General features: G+C 40.5%; 1 protein-coding gene across 2 annotated transcripts in view; it reads left to right on the plus strand.

Moving 5' to 3' along the window:
• Window positions 1–2,908: 2,908 nt before the first annotated feature.
• LOC136828643 (methylenetetrahydrofolate reductase (NADPH)) overlaps window positions 2,909–15,315 on the plus strand; it is a 40,569-nt gene continuing 28,162 nt past the window's right edge. Inside the window, exon 1 of one of the 2 annotated variants that reach the window (XM_067086681.1) lies at window positions 2,909–3,026. The gene's annotated coding sequence lies outside the window, so the exon portion shown is untranslated. Of the gene's footprint in view, window positions 3,027–6,718; window positions 6,967–15,315 lie in introns of those variants that run through there. The other variant, XM_067086682.1, reaches the window with a different exon arrangement.

Genomic DNA, 15,315 nt, shown 5'->3' on the forward strand with positions numbered 1-15,315 from the left:
CCTAGGGCTGGCCAGAAGGATTAGACTTATTTTACGTGGCTAAGAACCAATTGGTTACCTAGCAACGGGACCTACAGCTTATTGTGGAATCCGAACCACATTATACCGAGAAACGAATTTCAGTCACCAGAAATAAATTCCTCTAATTCTTCATTGGCCGTCCGGAGACTTGAACTCGGGCCTAGCAGAGTGCTAGCCGAGAACGCTACCGATTTGTCCAACGAGGGACTGTTAGATTACACTAAAAAGTCATTAATCAAAGGTAAAGTTTAAAAGAAATGAAATGAATAAGTTTTTTTTTTTTTTCGGCGCTTGAAGTTTCTTTTTTCTGCATTTGAGTCCGTGAAAGGAACGGATTCGACAAAAATAACAGCTCTGCACCAGGTCATTTGGATTACAGGGCCGTATTTTATTCTCTACAGTGTTTTCCAAAAATGATTGCCCTTCTCTTTCTCTGGTGTGTGCATTCACATGAAAAGGTGCATGCTAACAAAGGTAGAGTACTCAGAAACAAAGACAGTTCCCTCCGCAAGCATTTGCAAGTAACTGGCTCATGGTAAATTCATACGCAGATGTTCGACGCTCTTTTGTGTCTCTCCCAATGTGGAAAAAAAGGTTTTCCTGACAAAGAAACACTACAATATATTTTTCCTAATATTTTTCCTCTCAAAAAGCGCCCAGGAATTCCTTTTGTAGTCTTAAAACTCTTACAAATTATTCTTTCCTTTTAACGAAGTCGAGATATTTTTCAGCAAACTTATGTAGTAAGATCCGCAGCTACCAGACGCGAAAGATTTCGGTTAGCGAAATCCGTGAGAGAGAGAGAGAGAGAGAGAGAGAGAGAGAATGGTCACATTATTTGCGCATTTATAATTACATTAAAAGAAAACAAGACTACCAGTCTATGCTTTATTTTTTTACTGACTAACACCTGACTACAGAACAAACATACGAACAAAGTTGGGCGGTCCACAGACATTACAAAGTAATGCGTTCGATACAAAAGAAAATATAAATGTTATAAAATGAAATTAGATAACTTTGCTGGATTGTGGAATTTCCTAAATGGCCATTAAACTGCATTTTTTCTAAACGCGACGGGACAATTAGTCACAAAGCTATAAAAATTAGTTACTTCATAATTCAATTTTTCTCATTCTAATTTCTCGCTAGCTAATAGCTTAAAGTTACCACATATGCTATAGCTGTTTAGTGAGGCTTTAAAGGAGTGTTATCTTCATACTGTACAGAATTTTCCTAAATTATGTCATAACTCCCTAGACGATAAGCTAATTATTTCCCTGACCTACTCGTAGCATCTTCAAGATAGTGTAATACTGTGTGTTACGTTGGATAGATAATGATAATCTTAAAATTTAGAACAGCAACAGGGATAAGGAACTAAAATCTATTTATAAATTCTAGAAATGTTCGCGAGACGGCAGCACTCACATAGAAACACGGTACTCTTGCGTGCGTGCGTGCGTGCACCTACTACTTAATTTATATAAGCAGAGATATGATTGATACTATGACTAGATTAGTTTGCTGACTTCAATAATTGCAAACAGATCCTGCTGTTCCGATTTTAAATAACTCATTAGGATATTTAATTCTTTCTAAAATCTTTTCCATATACCGGACAATAATGGTAGAAACTATTTCACTCAAGGCGACATGAATTGTAGCAAGATAATTTCTGATCATTTATCGACTAATTGTTATCTTGAGGGCGTGATATAGAGCTATTGAAATTAGACGTTGAACCTGTGAGGCCATAAATAAAATGAAGGCTGCAACCTACTTAGTTATGAGCTTACTTTCCCTATTTACCAAAGCTCTTAATCTAGTATCTTATGGTTCACAACATATTACAGATAAAAAAAAAAAAATACGAACTCAAACCACCGAGTAGCTAATAGTAGCCTGGTTGGTTTGTTAAGGACAAGGAAATGCTTTGAGATAGGTCAAGAAGGCCAGCGAGAGCAAGCAAAACAGGTCTAGTAGATACATTGCGCCTATTTTCTTTTGATTACGCTAGACTTTTTTTTTTTTTTGTCCCTTTTACAGGTCATATAGTGTGCACATGCACGATGGAATGAAGATAGCTATGGCGTTCAGGCTTATGGGAAATGTACAGTATATTCTGCCTCTAACTAGTTGCATTGCACAATTAGTTGTCAGGTCCAGTGCTCAATGGCATTGTTCACATTCGTTTTCATTGCCAGACGCACACATACAATAAGAATAAAAAAAACTGATCACACTTTTTTGTCGGCCTTTTCCCAAGGGAAGACCCACGTGATCGACGAGTGACAGCATTGTACAGCACGTCACGCCGACCTGTAAGCTCACGCTTCACAACTCTACTCGTATATCTGTAAACAGAGCAAACAGACAAAGTCTACATGTGACGTCACAAATTGCCTCCACTTTGGGAGCCTATGTCTGAGATGAGTGCCAGAACGTTGTCAGAAAACGTCTATGTTAAAAAGAAAAACAAAATATTTATTTTAAAAATTAAGAATAAATCAATCAAAGTAAAATCAAATATAGCCATAAGTATTTTCATATACTATAATGTTTTGAAAGAGTGGTTCTAAGGAGAAAATGCGGTTAATAGAAGTTAGTACGGGCGAACGATTATGAAAACTACGATCAATTGTGGATACACCGCTGAGAGTTAGTGCCTTATGGCACTAGTCTTAATTTTGTAATTTTTATTGTCACTAGCACATTTAGTCATTCAAGAAAGTTTTTACACAGAGTTGTTACAGTCAAATATTTCTATCCTATAAACTGATGAAGAGCATCAAACATCACAACCAGAACGATACCTATGATCTGTAAATTATTAGCAAGTAACTCAGGCCAGTGGGGTACATAAGGAGGAGAGCGACTGTGTACCGGTCTCATTTTCCTAGTAGGCAGCCTGGCCGACGTAACGCTGGGACGGGATCGAGAAAGCAAAGGCATTGGCAGTCGACGATCCTTAACGCTCCCGGATGCACATCTAGCAACGAATAGTGAGTATAACCCCGACGCACTTTGATTTGGTCAATAACCTGTGATATTTGTTTATGTGTCGTCTGTAAGGTGCTAGTGATGAGGATTGTGACAAGTTATATCAGCAAGATTTTTTCCTCAGACTTAGGCTCTTAAGGAAAACATACGAAATGGAGTAAAACTTACTAATTTTGCAAAAGCTCCCTTGGGATTTATAAGCAATGTTTGTTTTATCATGAATTGGCGAAACGATTGCCAAAATTAAACTCTTGTTACAAGAAAAATTCAGGTCACTATATTTTTTTTTTTACCTGCGACTTGTCTCTCAGATGCAGATTGGTTTAATTTAGACTACAGAGGTGAATTGTGAACGACCGAGACTGACGAGCAACTGAGTTCAGAATTTCCCAACATTTAGGTTTCAGCAGAGTATTGTCCTTTCCCGATACGAAGACACGACAAACTCTAGAAAAAACTAATCTTGGTATCTCAAAGTCAATATTTATCCAGTTGTAGAGTCGGTAGCTTGGCTTTCCGTATAATGAACGCTAAGTTTACAGCTGCCTATTTCTGGAGGCGTTGTTATATGATTTGGTTTTAGTTTTTTTTTTTTTATAAAAAATTTGACAAATTGAAATGAACAGTATATTAGGCTAGTGCCCATCTTCGAGGAAAGGAAATTGACGCTGTCACGTCTACAAAATTATTGTCATTGCTTGTACGTAATAAGACAAATGACATAACAGCAATATAACTAATTTTGTATTAGAAAACAAGCGATAAAAAAGTAAGGCTTTATATAAAACGTTGTAAGGAACCACTGACAGAAAAATTATCGCCAAACATTCAGGGTAAACGACGACAAAAGTCAAGATAGAATCATCACGCTCTGCTGTCGCCTGCGATAGTAGTCGTACTATCACATCCCAGCAAGGGGCGGGAGATTCATTCACAAAATTGTGACAGGTCTGCGTGCTGAGCAGAAAATGTGTTGACAGCGTACGTTTCGTAATTTAGTTTTCTTCGTCGTTCTGGTTCAGATTTACTCATGCACTAATCTGTTCCATTCGTTTATGATTTGATATTCGAACTGTCACTGCAGTTATTCGCAGGAATCCTCATTTAACTGGGGGCCCCGCTATAAACTGGTTACGTTTTATCTCGGCATGACGTCCGTTAATAATCTAAATACTTCATAATCTATAATATTAAGTAAAGACCAAGGTGATTGTGCGACACAATCTTATTCTTCAGGGTCAGAAAGGTGTTTTTAAGCTATTTGCAACATATTGCTTCGCCTAATCCTTTTAATTAACATGAGGCAGAGTTAACTAATTAATCACAATAACAATAAATGTCAAGCCACGCTGTGTTGTGTGTAATAGTTTAAATGCTCATCTTTTGTTTCTTTTCATTTTCAGTGCACCGATGTTTCTACTTTGCCCTGTCAGTTTGTTTATATCTATTTCTATAGTTTGTTCCAGGAATAAAAAGTTTCATTTTAATATCCCACCGTATTCTTTCTGATAAGGGAGCTATTAACACACGCACACAGTATAAAAACTTATCTGCGAGGAATGAAAGAAATTATTACAGACATTACGTTTAGACTCAGACTCTATATAATATATATATATATATATATATATATATATATATATATATATATATATATATATATATATATATATATATATATATGTGTGTGTGTGTGTGTGTGTGTATGTATATATATATATATATATATATATATATATATATATATATATATATATATATATATATATATATATATATATATATATATACATACTGTATATTACAGACCTATGTTTCTCAGCTACCCTTGTGGTGCAAGGTGCTAGCCCCACGCTCTTTTTACTGATCCAAACAAAATTCTGGCATCCATTGACATCTGGAAGAACTGATGGTTGGTAGCTAAAGAACAATCACCAGACTTACCAAACCTAAGGAGAGCGCTGCACCAGTTGGCCACAGCACCTACTTTAAATACTAGGACCTTATCTAAGTTGGGTTGTGGGATCGTCATATTCTGAAAATTTAACAGTTAAGTGGTTTCCGGTTAAAGATGGCGGCTTTAGAGAAAAAGCAAAAACCAGTCGCCCCCACGGGAAACCTTCAACAACTGAACGGGGGAAAACTAGAACTTCCTTGCCATCAACTGCTTCATATTACCTACACGGAAGGTTCGTCGACCCTCCACATACATCTCTTACACATATTCTGGCGATTCCTTCATATCAAAGGCCTTGCGTTTCTGCGCCTATTCAACGACAACTTATCTTTATCTGTTCTCTTCACGTGATCACAATACTCTGAGTCATTACCCATTCACCCGTGCTAACCCTTTTACTATACCTTCGTTGCACCCCTGCATTTCTCACACCAACCTTTCTGACTCCACAAATGCTATGCAGTCAGTTCATCTCAGCTTGTACTCTCTGGCTCTAATTTGCAGTCTACATTCACACTGCATTTTCTTAAAGAAGAACTGGTTTGTCTATCCCTTCCTGCTCCCTAACTTTTTTTTTAAATCGCCCAACATGTCTTTCAAACCTTTTGTAGAAAGCTGCTACATTTCGTGATTCACTTATTCTGTAATATACCTCAGATCTCATCCCAAAATTATCTGTTGCATTTACTTTTCATTACGTATTTGAATGACCCACTTGAATTTTTCATCATCCTTCATCATCACTACTTTCATTTACCCCATCACCGTGCTCTCGCTAATATTTACTTTTATATTTTCTAGAAATATTTTCATACTCTTTCACCAGTTTCTGCTTTATGAGAACAGAGCGGCATGAAAATTGTGGTTGGCTTTTACAGGACAACAGAGCAGTTTTCGTTCATGTTATAGCCGAATTAAGTGTTATATAGGAAAGTTTTCATAAAAAATATGAATGTCCGATCTAAAATGTTTGAACTAGATCTATTTATATCAACAGAATTATGTTAAATTTACATTTTTGAAAATTTCAATTTTTCTGTTTAGGCAGGCCTCAACAACTGAACGATATCAGCTTTCAATATATCGTTACGATGCAACACGAGTGAGTCGTGAAGTGGTGGCCTCTCACCAGCAAGATCTTGAGAGTTATAGTTGGGTTTCCGTTGTTAACATTTCCCCTTTTCTGAGATTACGTTTCCTCTTGTTGTTTGTTCTGAATCTTTTACTCACTCTTTTTTTGTCATTTAGGCTTGAATATTTACATTTGGGGTTCAGAAACGCTGATGATTATTCAAGTATATATATATACTGATCATCATACGGCATTTGTGTCCTTCGCCTACTGATAATGTATCGGCCAGTTTTTAGCAATTAACTTCTGATACACACACACACACATAATAATATACACACACACACACACACACACACACACACACACACATATATATATATATATATATATATATATATATATATATATATATATATATATATATATATATATATATATATATATATATATATATATATATATATATATATATATATATATATATATATATATATATATATATATATATATATATATGTATATATATATATATATATATATATATATATATATATATATAGTGGTGTGCATACATACATGCATAGATGTACATACACGAAATAGAGTTTTTGTAAGTTCCCAATTATTTTATAGTTCTCCAATCCCCCAACCCCCGGAAAAAAATTGCCTCCACCAACAGTAATTGTAAGGAAGGTTCTGCTTCTAATAAGTCTCAGGATGTCCCACTCCCGACCTTAGCTCCTCTGGATATCGGTTTCCAGACTTCATTCCTAATCTTTCCAAAATTGAGTTGAACTTCAAAAGAGGGATGTTAAAGTTCATGGCTCCAGGTTATAGTACAATCTTGGAAGAAGTGGGAATTTGAAAGTGTCGATTTATTAGTTGAGTGTAATTTATAGTTGACGTAAAGGTAAGCACTGGAGTCAGATGGACTAGGAAACGTTTGTTTACATCATGATCCAAAGATCTCTCATTCTTGGCAATGGATAGACGTTTTTGTAAATTAGATCCCATGTACACTTGACCGTTTGAAATGATGTTTATTGTTATAGTCGTGTTAACGTGACCATAAAATCGGAATGATCGTAGACAGATAATTCAGAGTACCACTTAATTCGTAACGATGAGGCTACTTGACTTCTAGTAGATGAGGAGTATGCAGCTGGTCTAAAGAATGTTGAGGCTACCACTGTGATGCGCCAGTAAAAAATTTCCTATAGCCTAATGCTTTATTTCATTCTGAACCACATATTGTTGTGACCTGTTATCATGCATTTCTAGCAATTAAGTTTTTCCTTTCTTGTATCCAACACTTATGGGGGCCACGTGGGAAACAGCGTTTTTTTGGGTGAAACCAAAATCTTGTGAAATGCACCAGTTAGAAAAGTAGAAAATGCATAAGTCCCAACAGATTTAGTAAGAAATTAAGTAGGCTAGTTCATTTGTAGCCTAGAAATAGTTACAAACACAAAAAGTTGTAAAGCATGAAAATATTGGTGGGACATTTAGGCTACACGGATGCATCTTAAGCTAGACCTAACCTTCCCAGAGTTAATTTAATTTAACCAAGTACATCTTGTGCATATCTGACATGGGGTTTTGGGGGCGGTGTGGCTACGACCCTCTCTCAATCCTCTAGGCTAGTTTGACCTAGAGCACCTTAAAAGTTAGGAGCAAAATGTGAGGAGGCATCATAACTTGACCTAACATAGGGCATGAGGTCCTCTTTGGTAGAGGCTAATCCTTATGGCTCCTCACCTAACTTAACCTAACCCAGATGGGTCCTGATCATTTTGGCCATAAGTCATTTAGGCTGTAACATTCAAATTGGCAAATGGGTGTATATAATACTTTGATCCCATCCCGGAGGGGCTAGTACTAAATACGTTGTCCCAAGTAGCTTTCATCTTGTCGTATGGCCTAAACTTCATATGGCCTAAAGTTGTGATGGCCCAACAGGGTCATGGCCGAAAATAATATGGCCTAATCGTCCCAAACTCACCTAGAGTCATAAATGCCTAAACATAACCTACTGTGTTGTGCCCTTGCCAGGGTGGGTATTGTGCCTTCCTGCCCCCTTCTCCCTTCTCCATCCTTTAATAGTTCCTTGTTGGACGAGTTGGTAGAGCCCTTGGCTAGCACTCTGCTAGGCCCGAGTTCGAGTCTCCGGCCAGCCAATGAAGAATTGGAGGAATTTATTTCTGGTGATAAATTCATTTCTGGTTTAATGTGGTTCGGATTCCACAATAAGCTGTAGGTCCCGTTGCTAGGTAATCAACTGGTTCTTAGCCACGTAACATAAATCTTATTGGTAGAACTAAGTTATAGGTACACGGGGGTTATTTAGCGAGAATGGCAGTTTCTTATAGTATTTTGGATGCTTATTAACAATTTAACATTAATTTTTGGCGGTCGGCTGTAATTAACTTACAATTTACCTTTGAACTCTACCCTACGGTAAGGGGACCCGATAAAAATCCGGGGTTTCCATACGCGATCTTCACGAGACAGAGCACCGATGCGTCTGTTTGAACGGTTCATATCCTGTCTGGCAAGTGCAATAACTTGTTAACGTATGGGTAACTCACCCCGGGCCAGTACTAAACACGGCGAAGGGACATTCCATTTGGCCGACAACAAACAAATGCACCGCCAGTGTCAGAAGCCCTAAAAGTGTTGAAAAAACCAGTTTCCAAGGTACTGCACTTGCCGGACGGGATATGAACCGTTCGAAACAGACGTAGCCGTGCTCTGTCTTGTGAAGATCGCGTTAGGAAACCCCTTGTTGGATGTACTTCAGGGGACAATTACAGGTTAATTACAGCCGACCGCCAAAAAATAACGTTGAATTGTAAATAAGCAACCAAAATACTATAAGAAACTGCCATTTCTCGTTAAATACCCGCGGTGTCTCTATTACTTAGAAATACCCTCTTATCCATCGGGCCAGCCCTAGGAGAGCTGTTAATCAGCTCAGTGGTCTGGTTAAACTAAGGTATACTTACTTTGTCTTGCCCTAGAGCACCATCAGTCTTAAAACTAAGAGACAGAAATTCATCTCTACGTAAACATGCACATTGAGCTGTAACTGCCAAGGGGCCTCCCTGTACCCCTTTTAATATTACACATTTCATTTTCCCTACCTTGAGGTCAGGAAGTACTCAGTAGAAGGCACACTCTTGTTGTCATATTCCCAATCCTGGTAGTTAACCCTTCCAGCCTAGGTTGCTTTTTTTTTTTTTTGGAAGGGAAATGTTTATCAGTGGAGGGGATAACCTTATTTTCAGATGGATAGGAAGTTATTCTACAACTTATGGTATATAAGATATTTATAAAATATATCACTTAAGATCTTTATCAACACTTCATGTACAGAAGATGAAGAAACTGTTGAAGAAAATGACCGAAGGCTGAAAACATCTTGGTTTTCAGAGTGAGAATTTATGAAGTTTTCATCGGTTGAAAAAGTTGTTGACTATTGTATAATGGAATAATGTAAAAGATCTCAGGAAAGGTCATAAATAGCACATGTAGCTCAAAAACCTGTCACCTCCCAACAACCAAGAACATATAATGGAACATTTTCCAAACAATAATGCTGTAATAAGAAAATGATGCAAGATGTATCCTTAATGGTCAATACACAACCCTGGGCCCTTCCCAAGTGGCATAGGTCACCATAGATTACAAACAAAATGAGTTTTCCTATACAGGCAGTCCCCCGGTTTACGACGGGTCCGGCTTACGATGTTCCAAGGTTACAACGCTTTTCAAATATATTCATGAGAGATTATTTCCCGGTTTACAACGCATGTTCCGAGGTTACGATGCTTCGTACGCTGATCCAGTGGAAGAAATATGGCTCCAAAATGGCATAATAATAAAAATTTGGAGGCTCTTTTGATGAAAAACTCAATAAAAATGCAGTTTACATTGTTTTCAATACACCCATAGCATTGAAAGTAAGGTTTTCCTAGGATTTTTGACGATTTTCGACGATTTCTTGGTTTACGATGTTGAGTAAAAACTGAACCCCCGTCGTAAACCGGTGACTACCTGTACAGTATACTGTGTTTATTTGTTGTTCTTTTTGTGCCTCCCTGTAGTCAACCCTGACCCTAAGGTTAGTCTGTAGTTCCCACTTTGGTTCCTAATTCTTGGCAAATATAGGGGCCTTGTAATAGGGAAACCAACCATTTTCCCCAGAAATGTGAATCAGATTCTTTCAAACCATACCAAAGACCATAAGAATAATACAGTTACAGTACTCATTTAAAATCACTGACTCGTTTAGTAATAATGATTTTCATAAACTAAATACATCCAGTACAAAATTTTTTCTCTGAAATTGTTCAAAATTGTATCAAGAACGTCATAAAAACCATAGACTTTCACATTTAAGATCACTTATTTTCTGAGTAGACTGGCTGTTGTGAGAGCCAGTACACATCCTAGATTGTTAGAAAATTCTCAAGGTGGCATGCAGAAGTCCGAGTTATGCATACACCTAGGTCCTGTATGAAGTATTTTCTTGTATACATTTGAAAACCATGCAGTCAGAGAAAGTGTACTTAAGATACCCTGTATTATTGAGTTATTTTTAAATCGTATTAGCAACAGTAATAGTGATTAAAGGGATGCTTCCTAACATAACCTAAGCCAAGGCATGTATATTACTTTACTGGATAAGCTTTGACATGACAACCTTTTCACAAAATTATGTGAGCATGTAGTATTTGTAGGGATACATCATACCCTAACCTTCGCTAAACTAACCTAACCTTGGGTACATTGTCCTTCCTGCCCCCCTCCCCATCTCCCTAGATGAATACCACATCTCTCCACCTGTTTCTTAATGTGATCTTCCAACTGTACTCCTGCCATAAATCTTTACATTTGATGGCCATACCTTTTGACATCTCAATTTTCCTTTTGCAGTACCTGTGTTTCAGTTGCAGAGAAAGTCATTACCCTCTTTACTAATGGAATTCTGAGGTACAATGCCTCAGGTATAATAGTTTAATCACTGCTTGTTCCAACACAATATACAACCCTCGGTCCTTTACATTAGGAATTACTGTACTTTCAGCGCAGGCTAGAAACGGCCGTTGAACTTTTAAACAAGGTGGTTAGGCAGATAACTACTGTCCGGGAGGCGGGAGTACCGCCTGCCCAGATGTAAACATTCCAATTTGCTTCGCTCTCTGCCTGACTGCCCTTCAGATTTTTGGTGGGAAATTTCCTTTCTTTCTTTGAGAATGAATGTTGATAAACCTTCTAAACCCTCCTATCCCCAGCATGTGCCACAGGGGGATGGAGACCAGTCATAGACCTCTCTCCCCTGAACCGATTCGTTTGCCAGACTCGGTTCACGATGGAAACAGCGCAATCTGTGCTTGCTTCCATCAGGGAGAACGACTTCATGCTTACGGTGGACTTGAAGGATGCGTATTTTCAAATACCCATTCATCCGTCCTCTTGCAAGTACCTCCGTTTTATCTTTGGGGAGATAGTCTTCTAATTTAGGGCACTCTGCTTCGGTCCGTCTTCTGTGGTTGGTGTCGTCGACGGGGTATCTCTCCAGTCAGAGCTACTATTCAGCAGGTCATGGACTTCCTCGTCTTCCTTCACCGAGAGAAGCTTCTCTCTGTTTCAGATGTAAAAGGCTACCGTGCCGCACTCGGCCTAGTCTTGAGGCTGAAAGGAGTAGACATCTCTTCCTCCTTCGAGATTTCCCTACTGATGAGAAGCTTCGAAAGGTCTTGCCCACCCAGGGATCTGAGGCCGCCTGCATGGGATGTGACTGTCGTTCTAAGGAGCCTGACTCGTGCACCATACGAGCCGTTATGAGAGTCATCAGACAGGGATCTGACCCGCAAGACCGTCTTCCTGCTGGCCCTGGCATCGGCAAAGAGAGTTGGCGAACTACACAGACTTTCCTTTGATGTTAAACACTCGAGGGGATGGGGACCAGTTATGCTCGATTTCGTCCCGTATTTCGTAGTGAAGACTCAGAATCCTTCAGACGACAGGAACCTCTTAATAGGAGTATGCCTACATACTCCCCCTCTGGACATGCTTCTGTTCTCAGATGTATCGACCAAGGGGTGGGGCGCACACCTGGAAACATCTGACTTCGGGAGTGTGGCACCAAGGTGACAAGCACTTTCACATCAGCATCCTAGAATTCAAGGCAGTCTTCTTGGCCCTCCAAGAGTTTCAGGATCGAGTGATGGGACACTCCATGGTGTTGATGAGCGACAACTCCACGGTAATGGCATACATCAACAAGCAAGGGGTCTGGTGTCCCTTCCACTTCATCAGTTGACAATGCACTGCACGAGTGGGCTCTGGCCCTCGGTAGAGCTGTCAGCCAGGTACATTCCAGGCAAGAGGATTGTAGGTAGTGGCAGACAAGCTCAGCCATCAGAATCAGGTGATAGGGACAGAGTGGTCCCTTCACCCAGACATCGCGGAGGGATTGTTCGATCTGTGGGGGCATCCAGTCATAGATCTGTTTGCCACCCTGCACAACAGGAAACTTCCGATCTTCTGTTTGGTCATGCCGGACCCATAGGCCACTGACGACGTCTACACCTTTCCTCTGTCTTGTCTGAGTCGCAGGGTGATCAGCCAAGTGATGATCACTCCAAATCTCAGGATGATTCCTGTGGCTCCCAAATGGCCCCAGGTTGTTTGCTATCCCGACCTGCTAGCTCTTTTTTCTGAGGCACTGAGAGAGATTCCTCCCTGGCCCAACCTGCTGTATCAACCCCACGTAGAGTGGTACCACCAGGCAGTGCAGTCCTTGTGTCTTCATGGCTGGCGGTTATCCAGCATCTTTTGCAAGCGAGAGGCTTTTCATGTCACGCAGCGACGGAGTTGGCTGGACACCTCAGGCAGCCCTCTGCAGCGGTATACCAGGGAAAATGGGCCGTCTTCTGTCGTTGGTGTCATAGATGGGGTATCTCTCCGGTCAGAGCTACTGTTCAGCAGGTTGCAGACTTCCTCATCTTTCTTTGCTGAGAGAAACTTCTCTCCGTTTCAGCCGTAAAAGTCTACAGAGCTGCACTCAGCCTAATCTTCCAGCAGAAGGGTTAGATATCTCCTGTTCTTTCAAGATTTCTCTACTGATGAGAAGCTTCGAGAGGTCTTGCCCACCCAGGGACCCCAGGTCCCCTGATGGGATGTGACTCTCGTTCTAAGGAACCTGACTCATGCACTGTACGAGCCTTTACGAGAGTCGTCAGACAGGGATCTGACCCTCAAGACCATCTTCATGATTGCCCTGGCATCGGCGAAGAGAGTAGGAGAACTTCATGGACTTTCCTTCAGTGTTAAATACTTGAGGAGATGGGGATCAGTTACACTCTATTTCATCCCGGACTTCTTAGCAAAGACTCAGAACCCATCGGTCCCTGACGCTAGGTTTGAGTCCTTCGTGATTCCCTCCCTAGAGGACTTTGTTGGTAATGACCCAGACAAGATGCTACTGTGTCCTGTTAGAGTGCTGCGGCGCTACCTGAAGAGAACTCGCCATATCTAGCCTAAGTGTCGACGACTCTTCATTGATGCTGGCGCAACCAAGAAAGAGGTGTCCAAGAACATGATTTCTTTCTGACTTTGTGAGACAATTAGGAGAGCGTATTCTGCTGCTGGAGAAGAAGACACCGGTATCTTCTGCCCGAGAGCTCACTAAGTCCAGAGCGTTGGTTCGACCCTCGCATTCCCGACGAACCTATTGGTTCCTCAGGTATTGAAATAGGGCATGTGGTCTCAGCAGACCACTTTCACTTCTTTCCACCTTCTGGATATTGCCCACAAGTCCTTGGACACCTTTTCCTTGGGACCTGTGGTGGCTGCTCAACAAGTTGTGTAGCTTACCCAGATCCTCTAACAGGACAGGGTTGCATCTCGCCCAAGATGTGCAGTTGTGGATGTGAGAATGTTTGGGAGTGACTGGCCTCTCCTTCTCTTCCCCTGGTTCTCTTCCTACGGGCATAGAGTGGACGTGCCGTTACATATTGGATCTGGCAGTCGATGCAGGTAAGCATACACTTCGAGCTTCCATTCTATTTCTTTTCAGGATCATAGAAGCAAACCCACTCCCTTTTTAAGGTTCATCCTAGCCTATTGTTGTATGAAATGATGTCTTCCTCATTCATATGAAAAAGCCCAGAAGTCTGATAATTGATCTTGCTTTTTTTACAACCCAATCGCTTTGTCAGAGGCAGGTTTTATCAACCAGGAAGGGAAGCCAAGGTGTAGCAAACTCCAGTCAGTTCATAGAGACTCACTCAGATTCCTCCCTCCAACCAACTAGTCTTCCTAATGTAAAGGACCGATGGTTTGTATATCGTGTCGGAATAAATCACAGTTTTTGAAAGTAAATTGTATTTTTCCTAACTATACAAACCTGAGGTTCTTTACATTACATTTTCTTGCTCACTTCATGCCACACCTCAGTATGACACCTGGGCCGAAAGGCAATTTAGAAAATTAACATCCACCTTGTTCGAAAGTTCAATGGCCGTTTCCAGCTTCGCTGAAAGTAATTCATAATGTAAAGGACCGCAGGTTTGTATAGTTAGGAAAAATACAATTTACTTTAAAAAATTGTGATTTTTGGGAGAAATGGGGTCACAGGGGGGCAGACCAATGGATTATCAAGGTTTAAAAGGAGGGCTACTGCATCCTGTTCTTGGAGACCCTCCTTTGGTCACCTCTCCCATTGTCTTGATGGCCTACTCAAGAGGCTCAGAGAAACATTCAGCCCTTTCGAAGGAAGTGTCCTCTCTCCTTCTGAAGAGAGCCATAGAAGAAGTCGAGGGCATACTGTACACACACAGGGCTTCTACAATTGTCTGTTTGTAGTCCCCAAAACGTCGGGGGTTTGGAGACCTAGATGTAAGCGCCCTCAATCACTTCGTAAGGAAGACGAAGTTCAAAATGTAGACGAACCAGTCAGTCATGGCTTCCATTCACCCAGGCGATTGGATGATAATGCTGGATATGCAAGTTGAATACTTCCATATCACCATCCATCCAGATTCCAGGAAGTATCTCAGGTTCACCGTCCAGGGAAAAGTCTTCCAGTTTGGGTCCCTTTGCTTCAGCCTCTCCACGGCTCCTCAAGTGTTTTCCCGAGTCCTCTCCCCTTTCGCCAAATGGCTCCACCTGGTCAGTATCAACATCAGCCTTTACCTGGACGACTGGCTTCTTTGTTCTCCTTCGAAGGAGAAGTGCACAAAGGACCTTC

The sequence above is a fragment of the Macrobrachium rosenbergii genome, chromosome 43 (assembly GCF_040412425.1).
Source record: "Macrobrachium rosenbergii isolate ZJJX-2024 chromosome 43, ASM4041242v1, whole genome shotgun sequence".
Lineage (NCBI taxonomy): Eukaryota > Metazoa > Arthropoda > Malacostraca > Decapoda > Palaemonidae > Macrobrachium > Macrobrachium rosenbergii.